The 8,125-nt window shown below is 42.4% G+C and overlaps 1 long non-coding RNA gene across 1 annotated transcript; it reads left to right on the top strand.

Moving 5' to 3' along the window:
• Positions 1 to 288: 288 nt before the first annotated feature.
• On the top strand, positions 289 to 7,908 carry LOC112547854 (uncharacterized). Its single transcript, XR_016349570.1, has 2 exons — positions 289 to 2,101; positions 7,680 to 7,908. It is a non-coding gene; the product is annotated as an uncharacterized LOC112547854 (long non-coding RNA).
• The last annotated feature ends 217 nt before the right edge of the window (positions 7,909 to 8,125 follow it).

Raw genomic sequence — 8,125 nt, 5'->3', positions numbered from 1 at the left:
CCTCTGTATAAATCCATGGTACACTCAGATCTTGAATACTGCTTACAGATGTGGTCACCTCATCTCAAAAAAGACATATAGGTATTGGAAAAGGTTCAAAAACAGCAACAAAAATGATTAGGGGGTTGGAATGGGTGCCTATGATGGGGTGGACAAAGCCGGACATGTCTGCTGGAGGCCTTTCTGCAACCTGGCCCGCAACAGGAGCAGTAGAGAGGTCCTCCAGGCAGAACAGAGGGCAGCCTTTGCTGCAGCCAATCAGGATGCAGCAGGCTGATATAAAAGGAGCTGCTAGGGCAGGACCTGTCAGTTCCTTCCTGGTGCTTGACCTAGGCAGATCTCAGGGCTGATTGGGGAAATAGCAGCACTCTGGACAGCTCTGAGTGGGAGCTGGGCATCATACCTTTGGAAGCCTTGCACTACTACCTTTTAGGAGCCCTGTTCCAACTCATCAGAGACCATGCACCTTTAAAATGGCTACAGGACATGAAGGATATGAACCCCCAGATTACACAGTGGTATTTGGCACTGAAGTCATATGCCTTCACAGTGGGGCACTGTCCAGGGTCCCAACATGGGAATGCAGACTTCTGCAGATACTGATTTTGAGGACACACCCTGACCAAACTTCTGGGGGGGGAAGGAGTGTGATGGGGTGGACAAAGCCCGACATCCCTGCTAGAAGCCTTTCAGCACCCTGGCCAGCAACAGGAGCAGTAGAGAAATCTTCTGAGCCGAATAGAGTAGCAGCCTCCGCTGCAGCCAATCAGGGTGCAGCAGGCTGATATAAAAGCAGCTGCTAGGGCAGGCCCTGTCAGTTTCTTCCTGGAGCTTGACCCAGGCAGATCTCAGGGCTGACTGGAGAACACCAGCACTCTAGACGGCTCCGAGTGGGAGCTGGGCATCATACCTGGTCGGAGCCAGGTCCTGTGGCTGAAGGCTAGCCAAGAAGCCAAAGACAACCCTGCAGAACCTTGAACAAGGGTCTCAACCACAAGGCCCTGGAGAAGGGCTGGATGGAATAGCAACCTGAGGACGTGTCCCAGGGACGTGACAGCAACTAACAACTTGAAACTCAGCAGGTAACTACTACTTGTAGGGTCCCTGGACTGGAACCCAGAAGAGTGGGCAGGCCTGGTTTTCCCTGCCTTCCTCCCCAGCCCTGTTGCAAACTGCACCCAAAGAGGTTGGTAAAAGAAGAGTCCTGATCTCCAGCCAGTTACTGGACACTGCTTTGCCCGCAGACAGGCGAGTAGAGACTATAAGATTCCCCTCATCCACCAAGGGCACTCGCATGAAGGGTGGACCCTGTTACAGTGCCATATGAAGAGCGATCGAAAAGACTGACTTTTCAATTTAGAAAATAAGATACTAAGGGGGGATATGATAGAGGTCCAGAAAGAGAATAAGGAAAATATATTTATTTGTTCCCATGAGATAAGAACTAGGGGTCACCAAATGAAATTAATAGGTAGCAGGTTTAAAACAAAGGTAGTTTTTCTTCGCACAGTCAACCTGTGGAACTCCTTGCCAGAGGATGTTGTGAAGCCCACGACTTTAACCGGGTTCAAAAAAGAACTAGATAAATTCATGGAGATTAGGTCCATCAATGGCTATTAGCCAGAATGGGTAGGAATGGTGTCCCTAACCTCTGTTTGTCAAGGGCTGAAAATGGACGACAGAGGGATCACCTGATAATCACCTGTTCTGTTCTCTTCTTCTGGGGCATCTGGCATTGGCCAGCCAACAGGCTACTGAGGCCTTTGTTCTGACTCTGTATGGCCATTATGTTAAGTTGCTTTACTTCTCACTATTTCTGCTCAAATGTATTTTCACCTTGAGTTATGTTTTCTCCAGTCTTCTCAAGTAAAACATTTTTAAAAAAGCCACTTATTCCTGTCTGACTATTGTGATGTCATAGCAGAATTTTCAGAAGCCTGCTCAATCCATTTCTAATTTCACACACTCAGCAACTGACCTAATAATCTGTCACAAACCTTGTAGCCATTCAGAGTGGATTTGATTTACATCAGGACTTAAATTACCTGTCAGGAAGACTCAATTTAATCATGGTTTTCTATATAAAAGTCCATTCTTGTTGGTAGGTGTAACCTTAATATTTATTATTCACAACTGAGAGATAGATGTAGGTTTCATTTTTAGAAGGTAGACATTACACATTTTTTACAAGTATTTTATTTTGAAAACTCCAGATAAATTTTACAGCTATATCAGAAAATGAATGGTGGTTTGGCTATTTCATTTACCAATGGTACTTGAAGCAGGTATTTATGAAGTCATTGGGAAGTGAACTATCTCCAATTAACAGGTTAATCATTAATATTTGGAGGATTTTTTTGTGTGTGCCATGCTGTATGAGGAGAAGACTATTACCAGACAGACATTTAAACTATTTTATTTAATTAAAACAACATTATGTAGTCTGGATTTTTTTTCTTCAACAGCAAACATATTATTTTAACAAAACAAGCATATGAACTTTTGAATTTCTAGTGTTCTATGATTAAACATTCAATTTTTTTAATTGTTCCTTTCTGTTAAATTGTTAACTAAATATTTCATGTAACTGTCAGCCTGGTCAATGTGAGAAATTTAAAATATTGGCTTCTGCAGCTAACTCAGTCATCTTCACCTTCATTTTCCTACTGTCATAGCTAACTCCTCTTTTTCAGCAGTAAAGGTTTGACTCTAGTACCGAATATTGAGAATATTTGCAAGAAAATGACCTGGAGATACTGCTTGTCCCATTGGGGGGGTTAATCCTTGTAATTTAACTCTATCATTGCATATCACTCTTTTTAAGATCTCATTCAGTTTCTTCCAAATTTCAGTAGCATGAGCAATAAAACAGCTATTTCCCTGCATTTGTTCCATATTTCTCTTAAACCCAATGCTGAGAACTTTGGCTGTGATAGTTTACAAACTGTAATCAGATTAGGCCAGTTTTTTTATATAGTGCTCAAAACAGTCCACTATTGAGTTCTATTGCACATTTTGTGGGAGTTAACTTGTTCCTCCCACTTTTTTCAGAGCAGCAGCTGCAACGTGGTTGTTATGGAAGTATTTTGCAATTTCAACATTAGCCTTTATTTCTAGAATAATGAAGTTATTTCCCTTCTAATGAGAGAATGGTATGGTAGATCTCAAATCAATGAAGACTACACTCAAGACTTCTAGAATATGCTGCTCAAACAGTTTCACTTTTGTTCCATCAGTACTTGCTAGCCAGGATGGATAGGAATGGTTTCCCTAGCCTCTGTCAGGGGCTGCAAATAGATGACAGGAGAGGGATCACTTGCTGATTACCTGTTTCTGTTTTCTCTGGGGAATCTGGCATTGGCCACAGTCAGAAGACAGGATATTGGGCTAGATGGACCTTTGGTTGGACCCGGTATTGCCGTTCTTATTCTCTCATGTTTCTATTGATTGTCCCTCTCTTCTCACATTTATCTCCAGGCTTCTTCTTTGTCTGGATCTATTCTACCCCCAACAATCTTCTTTTCATTGGAGTTTTTCAAACTTTGCACTTTTAGAGCAGGATAAGGGATTGACTTGGTACACACAGATTTGCAGAGGGACAATAAGGTTGAAGTCTGTTATTTCTCACTTCTATATATTACCTATCTATTTTAAAACATTTTTGCTGTTAACAAATGTGTTATCTCTGGAGCCACGAATTCACAGTGTGAGAACTGCAAAATTAAGCATCTCTGATTGTATGTTCTAGGCTGAGCACTGAGTCCCATTGGATAAATAAATTAATTTAAATCTGTACAGAAGTATGTGTAACCCCATAAAATTGGGTTAGAATCATAGAATACTAGAACTAGAAGGGACCTTGAGAGATCAAGTCCAGTCCCCTGCCTTCATAGTAAAACCAAGCACCAGCTAGATCAGGGGTTTCCAACCTTTTTTGGTCCCTGTACTCCTTTGGCTTTTAGTAAACCTTCCCTATTCAATATGAAAGGAAATAAATTCTAGACTCTAGAATCCACAACTTTTTTCACTAACACTACTAGTTTTGGAATATTTCAATTAGGATAATCTAGTTATTTACCAAATATTCCCCCTTGACAAGCTTCTCGTACCCCCTGGGGATACACATACCCCAGGTTGGGAACCCCTGATCTAGATCATCCCTGACAGGTGTCTGTCTAACCTACTCTTAAATGTCTCCAGTCATGGAGATTCCACAACCTCCCTAGGCAATTTATTCCAGTGTTTAACTTCCCTGACAGGAAGTTTTTCCTAATGTCCAACCTAAAACATCTTTGCTGCTGTTTAAGCCCATTGCCTCTTGTCCTATCAGCAGAGGCCAAGGAGAACAATTTTTCTCCCTCCTCCTTGTTACACCCTTTTATGTACTTGAAAACCACTATCCTGTCCCCTCTCTTCTCTTTTCCAAACTAAACAAACCCAATTCTTTCAGTCTTTCTTCATAGGTCATGATTTCTAGACCTTTAATTATTTTTGTTGCTCTTCTCTGGATCCTCTCCAATTTCTCCACATCTTTCTTGAGATGTGGTGCCCAAAACTGGACACCAGTATTCCAGCTGAGGCCTAATCAGAGCAGAGTGGAAGAATGACTTCTCATGTGTTGCTCACAACACTTCTGTTAATGCAGCCCAGAATCATGGTTTGTGTGTGTATCTTTTTTTTTCCAATAGTGTCACACTTATTTATTAATATTTAGCTTATGGTCCACTATGACCCTGTAACACTGGGGTGGGAGGCTCAGTACCAAGAGCACCTCCTGCTGGTCACTCAGGTAATTAGCATTTTTGGTGCTGGAGTGCCCCCTTCTGGCTGGTGTTACTGTTGCTCTCCACCATTTGGTGTCAGGGCCCACGTCTCTCCCAGACTATAGCGCCCTCCTACCAGGGTACTGCCCTACTGCAATGCCACTATACTCTGGAGTCCTCCTCTGGGGACCCTCAATCCCCCTATGGCAGTGGTCTCCAACCTTTTTACACCCAAGATCACTTTTTAAATCTCCGAACAGGCGAAGATCTACTGCCCCGCCCCTTCCTTGAAGCCCCGCCCTCTCTATTCTCCTCCTGTCCATCACTTGTTATCCCCAGCCCTTATTTACATATTCTGATAAACAGTTTATTTTTAAATTATGCGATGTATAAAATTAAAATCACGTGTTTATAGTTATGAAATGTTTTTTATTCATGCTATTTAAATCTAAAATGAAGCATTTATAACTATACATTTTGTGGGGACAGAGTTGTGTGGCGGGAGGCAGGGAAGAGGGAACAGGGTGCTGGGAGAGCAGAGGACAGGGTTCTGCAGCAAGGGACAGGGTGCCAGTGGGGACAGGAATAGGGACTGAGTTCTGTAGCTGGGAACAGGGGAGTGGGAACAGAATTCTATGGCTGGGGACTGGAGAGTGGGGACAGAGTTTGGGGCGTGGGGACAGTTCTATAGCTGGGGACAGGGGAGTGGGGACAGAGTTCAGGGAGTGGGAACGGGATTGGGGACAGTTCTGTAGTTGGGGACAGGGGAGTGGGGTCAGAGTTCTGTGGCTGGGGAGTGGGGGCTGGGGAGTGGGGTGCCAGTGGAGGCAGAGAGTCCCTTGCATCTGCCTCCTCCCAGGATTCCTCTCCCCCCCCCCCCCAGCTCAAGGAAACCCCGCGTGCGCCTGCCCCGGAGCCGACTGTCCCACGCGCATGCCTCCCCCATGACTGACTCACCCCTCCTATGCGGTACAGAGAGCCGATTCTCCCTCCCGCAGTACACCTGGCAGAGCAGCTAGCGCTACTTCCGGAATCGTCAGAAGTGGCGCTAAGCTGCGGGACTTCTGTCCATCCCTGGGAAGCCAACACTACCTCCATTTTCACTTGAGGTAGGTAGTGGAGCTTCTCGGGGGTGGGAGGGAAATGGGGGCAGGGCAGACAGGACACCTCGCGATCAACTGGTCTAGGCCTCGCGATCAACCAGTTGATCGCAATCGACCTGTTGGTGACCATGGCCCTATGCCCTCCTCACTTCAGTGACCCATTGCCAGTCTTTGTCTAGTTCCTGCCACAAGGGCAAAACTGCGGTCTGACATGGCCACTCATCATTAGCAAGGGGGTGTGGACCTGCTGCTTTTGCCTATCCTGGCTGTCTCCCCACAGCCCTGGGACCCTGAGGCCTTGCTACAGGCCCTGTAGCCTGGGAGCTTTCCTGGCAAGAACTTCCCCCAGCTCTGCCTGACTTTCCCCAGCCCTGCTCTAAATCAGGAAGCATCTAGCTTCCCTGGCAGCCCTTATTTATACAGTTCACAGCTGCCAATTAAGGCCCAGCAATCTGCTATAGCTGCTTGCTCCATGACTCCAGCCCTCACCCAGGGCTGTGTTTTAACCCCTTAAAGGGACAGTGTGGGGCAGATGCATGGCCCCAGACCTCTAAATCTCTTTCTGCAGTACTCCTTCCTAGACAGTCACATCCATTCTATCTGTGTGAAACAGATTGTCCTTACTAAACTTCATTCTACTTACCTCAGACCACTTCTCCAAATTATCTAGACCATTTTGAATTTTGACACTTTCCTCCAAAGTACTTGCAACCCCTCCCAACTTGGTATCATCTGCAGTCTTAATAAGCATACTCTCTATGCCAATATCAAAATAATTGATCAGTGAATTGTAGAACTTATTTGCAAAACTTTTTAAACACCATATTAATATATTGTCTCATACTGTAAAATTAAAACTTATCTGTTTTCTATGATGAGATACATTATAGCACAAAGATCTTAATTAAAACTATCTTTAGATACAATGTTTTTTGAAGAAAATATCTATTAAAATCCGGTTTAAATTTTAAAATGTTTGTTTTAAATAATTAATTGTTATCTACACTATAGACTTTCTGGTCATTCCCTTTTCTTACTATTCACCACCATTCCTTCCATCATAAGTTTTGAGTTTATTCCCATCGGCACGTGAAATGATCATATACCTAAATTCCTCTTCCTTACTTAAGATGGGAGAGGACTTCACTGAGATGTCACAACATGTACTTTAAATTTAAAAAGTATACACTGCACATTGGCAAATCAAAATCCAGAATAGATACATTGGATTCATAACTTTGCACTGGCTATATCATAAAACTGATTTTACTAAAATTCACTAGTAATATTCAACTACACCATATTTCTCTCCATAAATACATCTCAAAGCAGTTACAATGGAAGGTAAATTTCTGATTCCTGTGTTCACATAAAATGATTTGCCAGAGCTTACACAGCAGGTCAAAGAGCTACTGAAAATAAAATTCAACTTTCTTACTTTCCATACAACTGAGACAGCGTAGAGGCATCAGGCAGGGAAGTAGGAGAAAATGAACAAAGGTTTCTAAAAATATAATACATACTATATACTCTGGAAGTGATCTTATTTTCATGGATGATGGTTCACCCTTCTTTGTTAGCACATAGGTTTCCAAATCCCCACACCATAAAAAGACTATATATCCGTATACAGGTTTTTTTTTGTATTTGTGCCCAAAATACATACTTTTACCTTAAAATAGTCATACAGAAATCCTCTTGTTAGATTAAAAAGAACTAATAGTGAGTGTAAGTAATATTAGTTGACTATATCTGGATGTATTATTATTCTTTGCTCTGAGAGGATGTACATTTGTGCTTCATTTTGATGCAGAAAAAGCAACTGAAACCAGAATAATCAACCCTGACAGGAAAAATACATTAATGGGAGCAAGCAATGAAAAAATAAACTAGAGAGCTAAGTAATGGCAAATCGACGTAAGAGGATTTACTTAATTAATCCTGTGTTACAGAACTATCCGAATGGTATCTGTCTACTCCATATGTAATTATTTATTACTTACTGTTAACTTTTTAGAAAGAAATAAAACATCTTGTAACAAGGAAGACTACATGAACTATTTTTGATCTGCTTTATTGTTCTTCTGCACAGGTAGTCCCCAATACTAATACTATATAATGAAAATATTTCCAGAATTTCAAACACTTTGCGATTACTCTTAATCATAGTCCATCTGAAAAGTCAAGAAGAAGAATTTTGAGAGTACCTTTTTAGAATGTTACCTGTTTTCTTTAAAGAAATTGTGAAGGAAAACAATA

The sequence above is a fragment of the Pelodiscus sinensis genome, chromosome 5 (assembly GCF_052426305.1).
Source record: "Pelodiscus sinensis isolate ZL-2025 chromosome 5, ASM5242630v1, whole genome shotgun sequence".
Classification (NCBI taxonomy): Eukaryota; Metazoa; Chordata; order Testudines; family Trionychidae; genus Pelodiscus; species Pelodiscus sinensis.
This window is presented reverse-complemented; position numbering and strand designations above follow the sequence as displayed.